General features: G+C 47.2%; 1 non-coding gene across 1 annotated transcript; it reads left to right on the plus strand.

Moving 5' to 3' along the window:
• The first annotated feature begins 866 nt into the window (after nt 1–866).
• On the plus strand, nt 867–973 carry LOC130834266 (U6 spliceosomal RNA). Its single transcript, XR_009048648.1, has one exon. It is a non-coding gene; the product is annotated as a U6 spliceosomal RNA (small nuclear RNA).
• Nucleotides 974–19,835: the final 18,862 nt, after the last annotated feature.

Consider the following 19,835-nt stretch of genomic DNA (forward strand, 5'->3'; position numbering starts at 1 on the left):
GCTGCTAGGATACAGAACATGATCCTACAAGGACTCGTGAGGACTTTTGAGTCTCTAGGTAAATTTATACTGGGGCTCTGGCTTGGGTTTTTGATTCTACTTGATGATCTTTGTGCAGAATTCAGGTGTGCCTCCCGTTTGTGGGCCGTTAGCTGCTTAGGGATTATTTCTGAACAAGTGAGGCACTCGGGAGACCTCAGATCGACGTCTTTATGATGACCCTCCAGCCATCCCCGCCCTGAAATCACGTGTAGGATCCTTGATTCTTTTCGACCTTATCTGACCCTGTTTCCATCCATACCATCCTCTGTAACATGGAATGCTCAGCCCCTCCTTCCTTAACTCATGTATTTATTCGTTCAACAGATAATTATTGAGAGTCCACTACTGTTCTGGCTGGAGAAGATGAACAACAGTCAAATGAATATGTAACTTGTGAGCTGCTTAGGAGTGATGCAAGTGTGGGGGACTGAGAGGGAGGAGGAGGTGGAGCTATTTCAGAAAGGGGCTCAGATAACTGAGAAGGACCTGCTGCAGAGCACAGGGAACTCTACTCAATACTCTGTAATGAGAAATATGGGGAAAGAATCTAAAAAGGGTGTATATACGTATGTGTATAACTGATTCACTTTGCTATACAGCAGAAACTAATGCAAGTTTGTAAATCAACTATACGCCAATAAAAATTTAAAAAAAATAAAAGGGGGCTCAGAGTGAGAGGTGACAAAGGTTCAAGCAAACTGAGGGATCCAGACAGGATGTGTGCTCTGATTAGATTATAAACAGCTTGGAAACAGGGTGCGTGTGCTGTTCATCTCACGCCCCTCAGAGCATCCACTGCTGTGTCACATACGAAGTAGCCTCTCGTGCTCACTTCAGCAGCACATATACTAAAACTGGAACAACACAGAGAAGATTAGCATGGCCCCTGCACAAGGATGACATGCAAATTCATGAAGCGTTCCAAGTAGCCTCTTGGTAAACACCAGGGCCGTACAACTGAAGTTACAATTGGGGGCAAAAAACTACTGATTGTTACACTGGACTAGAGAAAACATTTGTTGCACAGAACCTTTCTTTAAAGGACACTTTATTAAAACTAGAACTACCTAGGGCTTCCCTGGTGGTGCAGGGTTGGGAATCCACCTGCCAATGCAGGGGACATGGGTTCGATCCCTGGGCTGGGAAGATCCCACATGCCATGAAGCAATTAAGCCTGTGCACCACAACTACCGAGCCTGTGCTCTACAGTGTGCGAGCCACAGCTACTGAGCCTGTGTGCCGCAGTTGCTGAAACCCAAGCTCCTAGAAGCCTGTGCTCCACAGCAGAAGAGGCCGCCACAATGAGGAGTCCATGCACCGCAATGAAGAGCGGCACTCCCCCCCCAGCTAGCTACAACTAGAGAAAGCCCTTGTGCAGCAAAGAAGACCCAATGCAGCCAATAAATAAATAAATAAAAATAAATCTTAAAAACAAAACTAGAAATACCAAGTATTTTTATGTGAAACGTGAATGGGAATAGATTTGAAAAAGGTTTTACTGTATTTTATTTCATTTTAAATTTACTTTATTTATTATTTGTTGCATTGCGTCTTCATTGCTGCACGTGGGCTTTCTCTAGTTGTGGCTAGCGAGGGCCACTCTTCATTGCGGTGCACAGGCTCCTCATTGTGGCAGCCTCTCCTGCTGTGGACTGCCGGCTTCTAGGTGCACAGTCTTCAATAGTTGTGGCACTCGGGCTCAGTAGTTGTGGCTCACAGGCTTAGTTGCTCTGCGGCATGTGGGCTCTTCCTGCAGCAGGGATTGAACCTGTGTCCCCTGCCTTGGCAAGCAGATTCTTAACCACTGCGCCGCCGGGGAAATTCCACTGTATTTTAATATAGAACTCTTCTTTACAGCAATAGCTATTACAATAAAATTTTATTGAATTAACCAGTTATTAGAATGGTGCACCTTTTGTTAGGTGTAAACTCCATTACAATTATCTACCCTATAAAAATAATTATTTCAAGTAGGCAATACATTCATATGATTTAAAAATCGGAAAGCACAAATATGAATGCAGTGAAAAATCTTCCTCCACCTTTTGCCCTGACACCACCCAGATCCACCCCATCCCACACAGACATGCACACACACACAGCTATTACCAGCACCTTCTGTCTCCTCCCAGAGTTCCTTTATGCATATACAATTACATACAAATAGTCTACTCTGCATTCCGCTGTTTAAAATTTCACAACACATCTTAGAGTTCTTTTCACATCAGATATGGAGTGTTTCTCGTTCTAGCTACAGCTGCCTTGCATTCATTCCATAGCACAAAGGGCCAGGACTTATTTAACATGTCCCACAGATGGGCAAGGAAACATCCTGTCTTTTGTTGTTAAAACAAAGCTTCAATAAATAACCTGGGGATTTCCCTGGTGGCACAATGGTTAAGAAACCACCTATTAATGCAGGGGACACAGGTTCCAGCCCTTGTACAGGAAGATCCCACATGCCATAGAGCAACTAAGCCCGTGCGCCACAATTTCTGAAGCCCACGCGCCTATAGCCCGTGCTCCACAACAGGAGAAGACACCGTGATTGGATCACAGGGTGTATTAATTGTAATTTTTATAGATAATGTTAAGTTGTCTTCCCCAGAGGCTGTACCATTTGACTGTCCTGCTGGCAAATCAAGGAGAACACTGGTTCCTTTTTTCATTTATTCGTTGCATAAGTGTTTATTGAGCATCCACTGCCTCTCAGGCACCAGGGGAAGCACTAGGGATTTATACCAATAAAGACATGCTTTCTGGCCCCAAAGGAACTGACCGTCAGGGGGCAGTGGTTCTCAACTGGGGCAATTTCACTTTATTGTTCTAAAGACATAGTGAAGTACCTGGTCCAAAGTGTTAGCTGAGAAGCCCTGTCTTGTGAGAGACGGAAGCTCCCAGGTGCTGTGGACACTTGTGTTCTTGGAATGCGGAGGAAGTGGGGGTGGAAGCCAGAGCCAGCTTCCATGGCCCGTCAAGGAGGGAGGATGGGGGAGAGGGAGGGGATAGGGAGGGCCAGGGCACAGGTGAGGGGCATGAAGCAATGTGAGGCCTGCGAGGAAGGTGGGCGGACCTGATCCCAGGGGCCTCAGTTATTTAACGAAGGGAGTGACCTGTAGGCACAGTGGGCAGGGGAGAGTGGAGCATGGGTTGTGTTTTAGAAACTCACACTGGCTGTAGGATGGAGGGCAGATTGAGTGGTGTGGGGGTCCTCTGGGGGGGAAGTGACAAAAGCCACCTTGTCAGAGGGGCTGGGGGTTGGTCAGGAGACGCAAAAGACAATGGAGTCAGAAGAACAGACAGCTGGGAAGGGGACTGGTAGGATGCTTCCTAGGTTTGTTGTTGTAAGCGACACAGATCATTCTGTAAAGCAGAAAAGGAGGAGAGCAGGTCTGGGGGGAGAGAGAGTCAAGGAACCACAGAGCCCAGGGCTGGAACTCCCTCTGGTAGAATGAGGCGCTGGCACTGGTAGGATGAGGTCATCCAAGGGGAGCGCAGGTGGAGAAGTGGATGGAGAACAGGGCCTCCGGGAGCAGCTGCTGACTGGCCTCCAAGGAGGAGCTGAAAGCTCATCTCCTAGGAATTGCTCTTGCTTCTTTTGCTACGGGGACACGGCTGCCTCTTTTCCTTCCATGCGAGAGTCCCATTTTTAATGACTCTCTCAAAGGCTGTGCAAACCCAGCTTCTTATTAACCCATTTATGTGTTCATTACCCCCAGTTGCTCACCTGGCACCTGAAAGCTTTCTGCAACATACCCTCGGCCAAGCCCCCAACCCTCAGGAACAAGATGAGCCTTAAAAACTCAGCTCAGCAATCCTTGGTTTCTCTCCTGTCTCACAAGGAACCCTGTGCCAGTACCCACCGACGCCCACCGTGGGACTCACATCCCTCCCTGTAAGTTGTCTGTCTGCCGTCTGCTTCCCCAGTGACCCTGCAAGCTCCTTAGGGCAGGAATCACGGTTTATCATTTTAGAATCTCCCTTGGCACACAGACCTTTGAACAATGGCTGTTTGAAGGTGTGGGCCTGGCTGAGTCCTGAGAGATGTGTTGACAGGGCTGCTGTGCGCCCTGGGGCAGTCCTGATATACACCCGTGGTCATGGCTTCCTTGTGAATACTGACCCCTTTCAATCTCAGAAGTGCCCTGGTTTGGAAGATAAAGTATATGATTTCCCTATGCACAGGACACCCTATTGTCATGGCTGGTACTGTGTCAGGGGTCTCTGTCTGCAAGACATTCCCACCAGAGAAACCAGCAGGGCCTGGTAATAGTTCTCATCAACATTAAATAGTAGGACCCACTCTTCTAAAATTATGAGGCAGAAATAAGACTCCAGGGTTACGGAGAGTGAGGGAATTCAGGCAGATCCTCACATCCATAAAACTTCTCTCAAAACTAGCAAGCTGTATGATTGACGGAGAAATGATAATCACTAATAGAGTGTAGGACTTCTCTGGTGGCGCAGTGGTTAAGAATATGCCTGCCAGTGCCAGGGACACAGGTTCGAACTCTGGTCCGGGAAGATCCCACGTGCTGCAGAGCAATGAAGCCCGTGTGCCACAACTACTGAGCCTGAATGCTGCAACTACTGGAGTGAGTGCGCCTAGAGCTGGTGCTCTGCAACAAGAGAAGCCACCACACTGAGAAGCCCATGCACCACAAGTAAGAGTAGTCCCCGCTCACCACAACTAGAGAAAGCCTGTGTGCAGCAATGAAGACCCAATGCAGCCAGTAAATAAATAAATAAATACATAAAACAAATAGACTGCAGCATTCAGCACCAAGAACCACAGGACCTAACAGATACCAGGGGCCTCACAAGTCTGGTACGTATAATAATTCACCATGGAGATGAGGAAACAGAGGCCCAGATACGTTATGCTGAATTGACCACTTACACAATTAGCGTGAAAAAATTTGGGCCTAGACACAGGGATAATCAAATACATCAGTGAAAGAAAATAAGGAACTCAAACATAGAGCTACCCTTATACGTCACTCGGTTTTCAACAAAGGTGCCAAAGCAAACCAAGTATTTTCAGCAAATGTGCTGGAACACTTAGATATCCGCATGGGAAAAATAAACCTTGACCCCTACCTCACACCATTCACAAAGACTAAATGTAGAAACTAAAACTGTAAGGTTTCCAGAAAAAAACCAAAGGAGAATATCTTTGTGACTTGAGGATAGATAAATACTTCTTAGAGAAGATACAGAAAACAATAACCATAAAATTAACAAATTGAATTTCCTCAAAATTAAAAACTTCTACTTATCGAAAGATAGTGCTAAGAAAAGAATAAGAAAGCCACAGACTGAGAAAAAAATCTTCAAACATATATCTAATTGATAGCTATTAGTTACAGAGGGGAAAATAGTAACTTTGCATTGGAGACATTGGGCAGACTCTATGTTACCTAAATGATCAGAGTTAACATTACTAGTAATGAGACAAACAATACCACTGAATGTCCGGTGGGAGGCCGTGCTGGGAGGGCCCCACAAGACATATAAGCTCAATCTGATCATGAGGAAACATCAGACAAACCCGAAATGAGGGAAATTCCGTAAAATACCTGTCCCATACTTCTCAAAGTTTTCACGGTTATAAAAGACAAATACTGAGAAACTGTTTCAGATTACAGGAGACTAAAAAGACATAGTAACTGAATGAAATATGTGATCCTAGAGAGAATTTTTTTTCCTTTTTAAATATCTGCTTATTTATTTAGGCTGCTCCAGGTCTTAGTTGTTGCACATCGGACCTTTGGTTGTGACCTGAGGACTCTTAGTTGTGGCATGCATGCATTCCTGGTCTAGTTCCCCCACCAGGAATCAAACCCAGGCTCCCTCCATTGGGAGCAAGCAGTCTTATGCACTGTACCACCAGGGAAGTCCCCTAGAGAGAATCTTGACCAAACAAATAAAGGATATTAATGAGATAACTAATGAAATTTGAGTGAGGTCAAAGTTTAGATAATAGTATTATACTGTTAATTCCTAAATTTGATAACAATACTGTTGTTATATAAAAGAAGATATACTGTTTGCTTCTTAAAAAAGCAAACATACACTGAAGAATTTAAAGGTCTAAAGACATCATGCCTGTACAGTGGTTGACTCTGCATTTTCCCTACAGGGGACACGGGTTTGATCCCTGGTGGAGGAAGTTCTGTATGTTGCAAGGTGTGGCCAAAACCAAAAAAAACCAAAAGACATCATGCCTGCTATTTACTTGCAGACATACCAGAAAAGAATATATCTGTCCATGTATTTATACATAAATATGCACATACATGTATATATATAGAGAGAGAATAACTGATAAAGCAAGTAGGGTAACCTTGGAACATGTGAGGACAACGGGTGAAGGATTTATGGGAATTCTTGGTGCCATTTTTGCAATTTTTGGATTATTTCATAGTAAGATGTTTAAAAATATATGTATATATATATATGACAAGGGATTTGTATCCAGAAAATATTTAAAATGCCTATAGCTCAAAAAAAAAACAAAAAATCCAATTAAAAACTGGACAAAGCGTTTGAAGGGCCAATTCACAGAGAAAGATATATAAAAGACAAATAAACACAGGAAAAGATGCTTGAAATTATTAGTCATTAGAAAAATGCATATTAAAACCACAATGCACTGTACAGCCATCAAATTAGAGACACTGACAACAGTAAATGTTGGCAAAGTTATGTAGCAACTGGAAATTTCAAATATTGTTAGTGGGAGTGTTACATGGTGCAATTACTTGGGGAAAAGTTGTAATGGTTTCTCATAAAACTAAACAAACACCTCTCCTATAATCCCAAGACAAATGAATGCACATGTTCCCAGAGACCCGTGCCACAAGATTCACAATGCAACATGTATTACAGTTAGATCTTTATTGTTTTATTTTTATTTTTTTATTGACTGCATTGGGTCTTTGTTGCTCTGCACGGGCTTTCTCTAATTGTGGTGAGCATGGGCTACTCTTCGTTGCGGTGTGCGGGCTTCTCATTGTGGTGGCTTCTCTTGTTGCAGAGCGTGGGCTCTAGGGCGTGTGGGCTTCGGTAGTTGTGGCTCGCAGGCGCTAGAGCACAGGATCGGTAGTTGTGGCGTAAGGGCTTAACTGCTCCATGGCATGTTGGATCTTTGAAGACTAGGGATCAAACCCGTGTACCCTGCTTTGGCAGGTAGATTCTTAACCATTGTGCCACCAGGGAAGTCCAGGCATTCAGACTGACTGGAAAGGGTATGTGGGAACTTTTTGGAATGAAGGTTGCATCCAGTACCTTGACAGAAGATTGGGTTACAGAGGTGTAAGCCTTCGTCAAAGCTCACTGGATAGAACACTGTACGTAAATTTGTTTATTTCACTGTATGTAAGTTTTACCTAAATAAAAAGAACCATAAACGACTACTGAACTCTAATTATCCATGCACATGTCCAAGTGTTTAGAGGTGAGATATACTGATGTCTGAAATGTATCAGAAAATAAGATCATGTGCTACATGTCTAGATGGCTGGCCAGATGGGTAGATAAGCAAAGAGAACGAAACATTAATTGTAGAATATATATACAGGTGGCAGGTACGTGCATGTTCACTGTACAATTCTTTCAACTTTCCTGTGTGTTTGAAATTCTTCATGATAAAGCACTAGGGGACAATTGGGCCAACAATCCTGGTGTCCGACTTCCCATTTTGCTGTTCTTTGCCCAAACCACACCGCCTCTTCATTCCAGCTGCCTCCTCATTGAGCTTTGAGTCTGATGACCAGACAGGGGCAATCCATTTTGAAAAGTCAGGCCAGACTAACAACAAAATATGAAGGAGACAGAATAAGATATGTCAGGAAAAGCCTCCACAGAGCCAAGGACACTGGTAAGTAAGCAACTCAGAGCTGAAAAACAGTCTCCCAACTTAATCAAGGCCCCAGAAGCAGGGCACACAGAGAGGCAGGACCACGCTGCCTTGGGGCAGGGGGTGGGGAGGCGTACAAGTGCAGCCCCCAGGCCTCAGCTGACCTGTGACTTCACAGCCTACTAAAGGCCTGGACTCACTGGGCTCCACATCTGTCTCACTCTGCCGTGCCTGGTCCTCACATCTAAGTTCCTCAGCGGTTTCAGCAACTTTGTTCTTAAGTCAGACTCACTTCCCCAACAAGAAAGGTGTGGGAACATACCTCCTTTGCTTTGCCTGCACAGCAGCGAGATGTCAGCAATTCTGTCGCTGAGCAAGCTCCAGGAGGCACCTGCTGTCCAGTGAACGGGCAGCAGGCGGAGGGAGCCGTCCCCGCTCGCTGGGCTTCCGGCCACAGTCTGCAGCAGAGGCCTCAGGGGCACAGGGGAGAGGCTGGGCTGCGCACAGCTCCTGGTATGGAGGCAGGCTGGACCCCAGACCCAAAGGGCAGCCAGTCTCCACTGGTTCCTGGCCTCAAAGCCACCGTCAGTCTTCCCTGGCCCCACTCACACACCTGGACGGTACCTACTGACAGTGTCAACTTAGAATATTAAGGATATACAGACACAACCAGGTGATGAGCAGGAACATCTAATACATGTGTAACCCTTAATTCACCCTTATAAATTCAAATTTATAAAACACTGAAGTTTCGGGTGATTTTTAAAATATTTTATTATAAAAATAATACATGCTTGTATTAAAAAATTAGAAAAGTAGAACACTGAAAAAAAAAGAGAGAGAGCTAGGGGAGTTTCCTGGAGGTCCAGTGGTTAGGACCCTGTGCTTCCACTGCAGGGGACACAGATTCAATCCCTGGTTGGGGTACTAAGATCCCACATGCTGTGTGGCCAAAACAAATAGATAAATAAATAAATAAATAAAAATAAAGACAGCTATTCTTTTCATTGTTTGAGTTTACAAATATTATTTCCCTACTGTAAAAGTCATTTATGCTGACTGTCAATAATGTGCAAAGTAGAAAAATGTAAAGGAAAAACGTTTTAAGTGGTGATTATTCTTACCCAACCAATAATTGCAGCATTTCTTTACATTTTAACCATCTGTTTTTCTCTCACATGTTTAAAACACGATTGACAAACAAACTTATGGTTATCAAGGGAGGAAAGCGGGGGAGGGATAAATTGGGAGAGTGGGATTGATGCATACACACTACTATATGTAAAATAGATAACTAATGAGGACCTACTGTATAGCACAGGGAACTCTATTTGGTGATCTATAATCACCTATGTGAGAAAAGAATTTAAAAAAGAGTGTATAGATGTATATGTATAACTGATTCACTTTGCTGTGCAGCAGAAACTAACATAACATTGTAAAGCAACTATACTCCAATAAAAATTAATTTAAAAAAAACCCACCATGATTTAGTCTCATACAACTCTTTCAAGAACAAGTCTGCTGTGGGCTTCCCTGGTGGTGCAGTGGTTAAGAATCCACCTGCCAATGCAGGGGACACGGGTTCGATCCCTGATCCGGGAAGATCCCACATGCCGTGGAGCAGCTAAGCCCATGTACCACAACTACCGAGCCTGCGCTCTAGAGGCCAAGAGCCATGACTACTGAAGTCCACGTGCTCTAGGCCCTGTGCTCCGCAACAGGAGTAGCCCTTGCTCACCACAACTAGAGAAAGCCCTTGTGCGCTAACGAAGACCCGAGGCAGCCAAAAAAAAAAAGAACAAGTCTGTTGTAGCCCTTTTTTTAGAGGCAGGGAATAAATGATACCAATTACTGACTAAATAGCACTTACAGGACCAGTGTTGGGGGAATTCCCTGGAGGTCCAGTGGTTAAGACTCAGAGCTTCCACTACAGGAGTCCTGGGTTCAATGCCTGGTCAGGGAACTAAGATCCTGCATGTCACATGGTGTGGCATAAAATAATAAAATAAAATAAAATAAAATAAAATAAAATAAAATAAAATAAAATAAAATAAAATACCAGTGTGTTGTTAGTTCTACCTCCTTAATCAAATAAACTGAGTGAAGCTGGACTCAGCCTCACTGCCCTGCCCTAAGGGACCAGCCCCACATGACAGCCACAGAGGTCTCCATCCCCCCTCTGCAGAGGCCAAGCCTCGTCCATCATGCAGCGTCCAGTCCCCTTCCGGACAGTGAACCTCTCTGGGCTGGTGCCCTCGAGGGTCTGGGCCAGTGGTGTTGAGTCTGAATGCTAGTGAGGGCCTGGTGGTCATTTGTCATTTCCCTCTGGCCCAAGTATGGAAAAACACCAACTTCTCTTCCTTTCCCTCCTAACACAGTTGGGGACTAGTGGGAATTTGCCAAAGGAACTTTCCTAAAAATTAAGGGAAGCCAGCAGGAAAATAAACAAGGGAAACTCAGACATAAGGGACTCAACAGACCGTGCTGGGCTGGAGCTGACAATGCCTAACTCACTTGCAAGCCATTTCCTGTTTGGTAAGGGCCCCCAGGGTCCTGCCTTCACACCTTGCAGGCAGAGCCCTTAGGAAGGGGCGGGCCAAGGGTGGGGCCTGATCTCCTGGGTGATTCTAAGAAAACCCAGACAAGCCAGAAAGGCTGAGGGCTCCTCCCCCTTCACCTCCTCTGGCACCGGCACCAGTATAACTCACAGAGATGTCTGTGGGGACCCTGTCTGTACCCACCTTAGGACCAAATCAAATTGAGTTGAACTGAGCTGGACCACATTGCTGCTGGTCTGTCAGTCCCAGCTGTGTACTCACTGAAGGACAACCCCAAATTCTTCACAGTGACTTCAGTTCTGTTCTAATTCTACCTTGGTTCTTCCCTGGGGACCAGAGGCCGGGTTTCAGGCTGTGCTTCTCAGTCCCACGGGAACAGAAAATCAGTTGAACTGAAACACTATCCTTTCCTTTGGCTCTGGTTTCAGTGAGAGGTAAGGGGTGAGCAGGGAGGAAACAGGGGGTGCCTCCTGCAAACCGTGAGCAAGGGGGGGGGCTCCCAGTTTCCCTGTGCCATGGACACAGCACCAGGGCCGTCCAGCCAGCACGTGAGCTTGCTCGTCATCCTCGGTGACAGCTGAGCTCTCCTGTATTCCCTTCCCCCCAAATCACGCCTCCCCCACTTTCACACAGACTCTCCATCCGTTTCTGGCATCTTTCGACTTTATTGTATGCAACCCGCAGGGGGGTGGGGGGAGCCCCGTCTCACTGCCTTTCTATCACACGGAGCATAGAGGTCCAGCTTCTTGTGACACATGTGATACTCTCGGGTTGTGAAATCTGGGGGGGGGGGGGTGTTTCTATCTATATTAGAAATCCACCGGTGTAAAAGTAATCTATTCTTAAAATCGTCTACAACCATGTAATTTTGTTTTGCTCCTTCAGAAGAGAGGACTGGGGACTTCCTAGGTGGCCCAGTGGTTAAGACTCTGCCTGCCAATGCAGGGGACATGGGTTCAAGCCCTGATTAGGGAGATCCAACATGCCTTGGAGCAATTAAAGCCTGTGCACCACAACTACTGAGCCTGTGCTCTAGAGCCTGTGAGCCACAACTATTGAGCCTGTGTGCCACAACTACGGAGCCCATGTGCCACAACTACTAAAGCCCACGTGCCTAGAGCCCGTTCTCCACAAGAGAAGCCACCGCAATGAGGAGTCCATGCACCACAATGAAGCCCTTGCTCGCCGCAACTAGAGAAAGCCTGTAAGCAGCAACAAAGACCCATGCAGTCAATAAATAAATAAATAAATAAATAAATAAATAAATATTTTTAAAAAAAGAAGAGAGGACTGATCTCTTATGGCCTGTTTTTGTTTCACTCTTCCAGATATCGCTGAGATACAAGAATAATATGCAAAGTACCCGTGTTCTAATAAACACCTACATTAGCCAAGCTATTCCCAAACTGAGGCCAAAAGTCTCTAAAATCTTGGATTTCTGACCAGAATCGTGGGGTCCAAGGGTTTCCAGCACTTCCCTTCCCTCTGAAGACAGGCAGACACTGGGCCATCCTGTGTCCGGCTCTGTGCCCTGTTTGCCCCGTCTAAGGTCTGGGCTGCCTGGTCTCTCTCTGCTGGGCCCTGAGCCTGTGTCTCCTGCGTCCTGGTCCTGGATCCCTCTGTGAGAGGACAGGACGTGTCTGAGCTCCCGCCATCCCTCTGACTCTTCTCCATCCTGTAAGCAACCTCAGAGGCTGACTCCACACAGCTTGTCACTCAGGCCCTCGCCCGCTGGTCAGCTGGTTGGGCCTGGCAGCTGGGCGGCAGCATGTGGAGACCCAAGGCAGGGGCAGAGCCGGGTGGGGTCTCTCCTCTGCCCCCACCCCCCTCCCTGGGTCTGGCTCCTGGCACCGTAGAGCTGGCTGTTCTCCTAGGACTGTCCCTCTGGCAGGGGCCTCCTCCCTGGCTCAGTCCCGCTGGGCCGCCTCACCCTTTGCCACCCTGGCTGGGCTCTGCTACTGCTGGGTCCTCAGTGCCTTGGCGTCCCTGGTCGTCCCCTTAACCTTATTTAACCCTCTGTGACAAGCCTTTTGTTTTATTCTCTTCCTAAATTCCATCTAAGCACCTCTGTACCCTGCTGGGACCAGGACCACCCGATCACAGTGGAACTGATTTACCTCTGTTTCCCTCTCCTAGACCAGAGGCTTCTTGAAGGTTGGGAACGTCACCTTTCTTTTCATAACATGGTTTTTGACATGAGTACAGGTATTAGTTGAAGAGTGAATACATGTTGATTGATAAATAGAAAAAGCATCAAAATATCTCCGTTCGGTGTGCTGTAATAGCTTAGATTTTTGTTTAAGGTTTTTCATTTGGAATAAATCACATTTCTTCCTTTTACCTCTATCTGAGAGCCACCCAGATCCCCTTCCTGAGAGAAACATGTTTGGAGTGGCATTTTAATACAATCTGGTTTTATATATATTTAGAACCAGTGTTCATATTCCTCCAGATCTTTAAACTTGGATACCGTTGATTTCATATACTTTCTTAATTTTTCAGATGGGAGGAAAACATATGAGTTTCTTGATAAAGATAAAACTCGGGGGACTTTCCTAGTGGTCCATCGGTTAAGACTCCATGCTCCCAGCGCAGGAGGCCCTGATCCCTGATCAGGGAACTAGATCCCGCATGCATGCCGCAACTAAGAGTTCACTAACCACAACTAAGACCCAGCACAGCCAAATAAGTAAATGAATATTAAAATATATACATATATATAAAACTCAGAATTTTTGAGCTCAAAAGGACTTCAAAGCACACTAAAGAAGCTTATTAAAAAAGAAAAATTGAGGGACTTCCTTGGTGGTCCAGTGGTTAAGAATCCGCCTTCCAATGCAGGGGACATGGGTTCGATCCCTGGTTAGGGACTAAGATCCCACATGCCTCAGGGCAACTAAGCCCGCACACTGCAACTGCTGAGCATGTGCCTCTCAACTAGAGAACCCGCATGCCACAGGCTACAGAGCCCACACACTCTGGAATCCACGAACAACTAGAGAGAAGCCCGTGCTCTGCAATAAAAAGCCCATGTGCCGCAACTAAGACCAGGTGCAGCCAAAAATAAAGCAAACAAATAAATGAAATAAATATTAAAAAAAAAAGAAAGAAAGAAAAAGAAAAATTGCATCTAAGCTGTTCTTGGTGACTGCCCGTGGGAGTGTGGTGTATAGGAGAGCCAGGACCTCCCTGGCCCTAATCTGCATAGGCTGCTGGGTGGCCCATCCTCTCCAAGAGGCGTTGGAGCCTGTCAGAAGCCGGTTGATTCACTCTCTCTGGTCTAAAACCTAAAAGGTGTCTTTGACTCACCCTCTCCTGCAGACTGGAGAGCCCAGCCGGCGCCCTGATTCTATCTTTGAAGCTTCCCTTTGACCACAGCTCTGCCTTCCGTCTGCTGCAAAGCTCATCTTGGACCCTATCACTTCTGTCCTGCCTTTTGCAAGTATCCAGAAATAGCCTCATGGACTCCAACGCTTCTCTCCTAAGTCCTTCCTGGCCGGAGGTCGCCTCCCCTGGCTGTTTCCCAATCGTCCAAACACTCCGCCACTGGGAGCCCGGTCCGTTCACCTCCCAAGCAGCGTGCCTGCCAACCTGCCCCGGCCTGTCCTGCTGTTTATCTGCAGTGCCTTCCTGCCTTCTCTGTGGCTATCCCTATCTCACCCACGGTTCAAGTTCAGCTAGGATTTCACTGTCACCCCTAGCTTTCCTCAACAGCCCTAAACTGCAATCAATGCTCCCTTCCAGGCATCCAGAGGCACTGAGGCACAGAATCAAAGCCCTGGAAGGAACCTTAGCCATCAAAGAAATCAAAGCATTAATTCCAACAAATGAGGAAACAGATTCAGTGAGATAATGACGTGACCCACCCAAGGTTACACAGCTCATAAGCTGTAGAGCAGGAAGAACCAAGATCCCCAGCACTTAGTCTGGGGCCATTTCTCTCCCACTTTCTACTTTAATAGGAATTTGCTAGTATTATTTACATTTGCTTCATGGAACAAAGTTGCATATGCTTATGAAGGTTGAACAGCTCTCTGTTTTGTTTTTTTTTAACAGCAGTCTCTTGCTTACTTGCCTGATTCAAATATGTGTGTGTGTGTGTGTCTGTATGTATTGTTTTTTCTTTTTTCTTTTTTGTCATGCCACAAGGCATGTGGGTTCTTAGCTCCCTGACCAGGGATCGAACCCATGCCCCCTGCAATGGAAGTGCAGAGTCCTAATCACTGGATTGCCAGGGAGGTCTGCTTGAACGTCTCTCAAGATTAAAAGCCATACATACCTTTTACTTCTTTGGTAGTCTCACAGCAAATAACAGCACTCAAAAAAATCTCTGTTGCATTAAATAAAAAAATTTAAAGATTTTTGACACGTGATGAGCACATAGCAGATGCTCCAGAAACACTAGCTGATGGATTAGCTGAGTGAAAGACAGATGTACACACAAGCACCCCTTTGTCCACGCAGCATCAGGCACCGTTTAAGTGCCAGAGGGACGCAGATTTCCACAGTGTTTCGGGGCAGTGGATATGCACACGGCACTACATACAATCAAATGAGGCCCTATCAGAGGTGTACACAGCAGGGTGAGGATTGAAAAGAAGCAGAAAGACACCACTCGTAAGATGGGTTTGAAGGAGGAACAGTTTCACGGAGTGTAGAAACAGAAGAGGAATTGCAGGACACACAGCTGCAGGTGGGTGTGCACTGTTGAGGGGCAGGTAGATGTCAGGGCTGCGTTGCTGGAGCAGGTGAGAGTCTAGACAGGTACACTGGCATTCGCTTGTAGAGAACCTTGCAAGCGGCGCTAAAGAGTTTGGACTTTATCCTGCAGGCAGTGGGGAGGCAGGGAAGTGACAGGACCAGATCCTTGGAAATACAGTGGGAGGCTGACCTGGAAGGAAGAGCCTAGAGGCAAGGAAAGCCATGGGGACGTGATTCCAGGTGGAGAAGATGTGGGGATAGGGACAGGATCAGTCCCTGCCTTGAAGACAGTGAGAGGGATGGACTCACAAGCACAGTGGGGACCAGAATGGCAGAGCAGGGAGGAGGAACAGAGGAAGACACCAAATTCAAGGTCGGGGAAGAGCAGTCAGGAAGGTGACCACTGGGCTTCTGCTCCTGACAGCCGTTGAGGGATCGCCTGATGCAGAGAGAGGGCCCCAGCCCAGGGCTGGACTGGGGTCTGGGGCGAGCGGGGGCAGGTAGCACTGCCGCGGGTGGGGTAGGGAAGGACACTAACCAGGGTCTCAGGAAAGAATTCTAAGCGGATGAGGCTGAAAATCATAAATGCTTTTGATGGAGCCAATTAGCACATATAACATGATATTTTTTCTCCAGCAACAATACAACAATCTCATCAGCCTCTTCCTCTAGATCCTATTTTAAAACGCTTTTCTGAAATTTCCTCACAGTCTCTATATCTTTGTCTCCCGGCAGCAGAGGCCTGTGTGATGCAGGCTGAGAGGGTCATCTCCCAGTAGGTAAATGGAGAATTGGGTAATCAGGTTCCAAATATCGATTCCAGAGAAATAGCTGCAGGAGCCCTTGGCCTGGCAGTTTATTTAAAAGTTTGGAGGCTTTATGTCCTTTAGCTCAACGTAACCAGTGGTGTGATAAGCTGCCCAAAAGCTACCGCTGTCCTCGTTGTCACAATATAAACTCGCTCATCAGATCCAAGGACATGGCACCACTACTCTGTGCTTGGTGAAGCCACTTGTTTCCACGTGGTTTTTAAAAATTAATTAATTAATTAATTTCGGCTGTGTTGGGGCTGCGTTGCTGAGTTTGGGCTTTCTCTAGTGGTGGTGAGTGGGGGATAGTCTTCGTTGTGGTGCTCAGGCTTCTCATTGTGGTGGCTTTCTTGCTGTGGAGCGTGGGCTCTATGGTGCACAGGCTTCAGTAGTTGTGGCATGTAGGTTCAGTAGTTGTGGCAGATGGGCTTAGTTGCTCCGTGGCATGTGGGATCTTCCCCCACCAGGGATCAAACCCGTGTCCCCGGCATTGGCAGGTGGATTCTTAACCACTGTGCCACCAGGGAAGTCCCTGTCATGTTTTTTTTATGTAAGATCCCAAGAAAAACCTCAGCAAAGAGCTTCAACAGGACTCTAAGAAGCCTTACGTCCTTATCACGTGAGCAAGGAGGGAGGGAAGTATCACCATTTGGTCCTGAGCCCTCCCTTCCCCGTGGTATGCACCCCACCCGTGACACACCCCAAAGTCTTGTACACACGCGGATGGTGCCCTGAGACCTCTCTGCCTGCCCGGTGCCTCCAGAATGCCCACAGGGCCTCGAGGTCACCATGTGGACACGCCTGTGCCAAGTTTCTCTCGAAAAAGACAGTCCTCACTTGCGGCGGTCTGCGACGGCTGGGACACCTGTCCCCCGGTGACAGTCCCGGGGCGCCTTCCGCCCCCGCCTGCTACCGCCGCCGCCCAGGGGCTTGGACTCGGCCTCCATGAAGTAGGGCTGGGAGCGCCCTCTGCCTCCTCAAAACCATCTCCCCAGTTCTGCCAGTTCTCTAAAAGAGAAACCAGTTTATGTATTTCTCTTGCTCAAAACCTCTCAGTGGCTGCTCCAGATGCTTCAGCAAAAAGCCTCCCCTCTGCCCGGGCTCTGGGCAGCCTCGGCCTCCAGCCTCCTCCCTCCACAGTCTGGGTGCTGCTCCAGCCTCGTGGCCGCACCTCCTCCCTCCATTCGGCTCCACCTTCCAGGCTCCGCAGCGCCTCCTCTTCTGGGGAGACCTCACTGTATCCACTCTAGTTTGGACATTCCTTGTCTGGGCTCCACACCACGCTGCACCAACACTTAAAACCAAGACCCTCAATGTATCTGTTTGCCTTCCTCTCTACACTATCATTGCCAAGGTGCTCAGACGCTGGTTTATGGCACTTTGTAAATGTGATTCTAGAGCCTAATGCTGTGCTTGCAGCAGAAAAGGCCTTCAGCATGTGACTCTGCTTCTGCATGGTATGGTTTTACTTCCACGCTGGGCACCACTCTAGGTGCTGGGACTACAAAATGAAGAATCTATGTCTGGGGACTTCCCTGGTGGTGCAGTGGTTAAGAATCTGCCTGCCAATGCAGGGAATAAGGGTTGGATCCCGGTCTGGGAAGATTCCACGTGCTGCAGAGCAACTAAGCCCGTGAGCCACAACTACTGAGCCCACACATTGCAACTACTGAGCCTAGAGCCTGTGCTCCACAACAAGGGAAGCCACTGCACTGAGAAGACCATGCATGACAACGAAGAGTAGCCCCCAGTCACCACCACTAGAGAGAAAGCCTGTGCGCAGCAACAAAGACCCAACACAGTTAAAAATAACAAATATATAAATAAATAAAATAAACTGTGGAGTCAAAAATTTTTTAAAAATTAAAAAAAAAAGAATCTATGTCTGGGTCCTGCTCTAAATAAATAAATGAATAAATGCTGACTAAATGAACTGGGTGCATTTACTTGAAGCAAAGAGAACACTTATCATGGCGACGACTAGAATCTTCAGGGGACTATTAGGTAGAAGAGAAAGTGATACATTTTTATCTCGCTCTTAAATTAGGAATCACTGAGAGACAGTCACAGAGAGGTAGATTTCACTTGGAATAATTTCCTTTTAAAAAAATATTTTATTTTATTATTTATTTGGCTGTGCTGGGTCTTAGTTGCGGCATGAGGGATCTGTAGTTGCAGCATGTGAGATCTAGTTCCCTGACCAGAGATCAAACCTGGGCCCCCTGCACTGGACCACCAGGGAAGTCCCTCTAAGAATAATTTCAATCAATAAAAGCTGGAGCAGTCTGGCTGATGATGTAGTGACACCTCATCCCGTAAATGAAAAGTGACCAGGGAAGGTGTGGCATGCCTCAGGGAGGGAGGGTGACCCAGAGGGCCTTCTGGGCATCTCTGGACTGTCAATCCAGGATGTGTTTCTTTTTTTTTTTTCTTAAAAATTTATTTATTTTATTTATTTGGCTGTGTTGGATCTTTGCTGTGGCATGTAGGATCTTCGTTGTGGCTCATGGGCTTCTCTCTAGTTGTGGCTTTCAGGCTCAGTAGTTGCAGTGCATGGGCTCTCTAGTTGTGGTGCTCAGGCCTAATTGCTCTGGGGCATGTGGGATCTTAGTTCCCCGGCCAGGGATCAAACCTGTATCCCCTGCATTGGAAGGCGGATTCTTAACCACTGGACCACCAAGGAAGTCCTCAGGGTGCATTTCTAACTCTCTTCCTTTCACGCTCTGCCTTGCTGACTTTTGCACAGCCCTCGTCGCCCCTGTCTCACTAACCAACGACTTGACTTTGATGATTTAACGCCGTTCTCCCTCCACGTTATTTTCTGTCATAACATGTCCCTGTTACATACAAGCCCACCCCAGCTCTTCACCAGCAGGCCAGGCAGAGCCCTCATTTCAGGCGGTGATGCTGCAGGGCCTGAAAGAGCAGAGGGAGGGTCCAGACACTACTTTGGTTGGCAGCGTTGCCAGCAGGTAGGAGCGATCCTTTCATCTCAAATAGAATCACAGGGATCAAAAGTCACCGAGAACGTGTCGCTTGGTGTCATTTGCACAGTTCCCATAGGAAGCAGCCAAAGCAGCTGCCACTCAAAGTGACTGCAACCTGCAGGCTGAGGCCCACTTGTGCCAACGCCCCAGACAGCAGATGTACAAGGTTACTTCCTATCTGTTAGAACAGAAGAGCTTGTGCACATGAAGAAAGAACAGGAGACGTGCAGACACTGAGACGACGCCCTCGTCGTTCCGTGTGAGAGGGCGAGACGCCTGTCACCTGCCCAGCCACCGGGCTCCAGTCCGAACCGAGTAACAGCGTGCTTCTCATTTGTGTCCAAACTTTCGCTCCCCCACTGCCACTGCTCACCACTCCCCATCCCACCAGTAGCCCCCAGTAGCCTTGGATGGTCTGTCACCCCCGTTCTGGCCTCAGAACTGCCAACAAGAAATGCTGTTTCGTGCCACACGTGACAGGGTCCAGGGTGCAGACAGACACTCGTGCTGCTGCAAAGGGATCGCTGATGTCAATTTGCTTTTCACAGTTGACCACCCAGCTGTTAGCTAGAAAGCCTGATTGGAAGCTGGGTTTCCAATGGGGACGTTGCATGGACCCAGAACGGTTAGAGAGACTTTCCGAGTTCCTAGCCTCAGCTGTAAGAACTGTGCCAGGGGATCTGTCTTTTCTTTCTTTTCTTTTCTTTTTTTATAAATTTATTTATTTATTGGCTGAGTTGGGTCTTCGTTGCTGTGTGCAGGCTTTCTCTAGTTGCAGAGAGCAGGGGCTACTCTTCGTTGTGGTGTGGGAGCTTCTTACTGCAGTGGCTTCTCTTGTGAAGCACAGGCTCTAGGCGCGCAGGTTTCAGTAGTT

This window comes from Hippopotamus amphibius, chromosome 12 (genome assembly GCF_030028045.1).
Source record: "Hippopotamus amphibius kiboko isolate mHipAmp2 chromosome 12, mHipAmp2.hap2, whole genome shotgun sequence".
In the NCBI taxonomy this organism is placed as follows: domain Eukaryota; kingdom Metazoa; phylum Chordata; class Mammalia; order Artiodactyla; family Hippopotamidae; genus Hippopotamus; species Hippopotamus amphibius.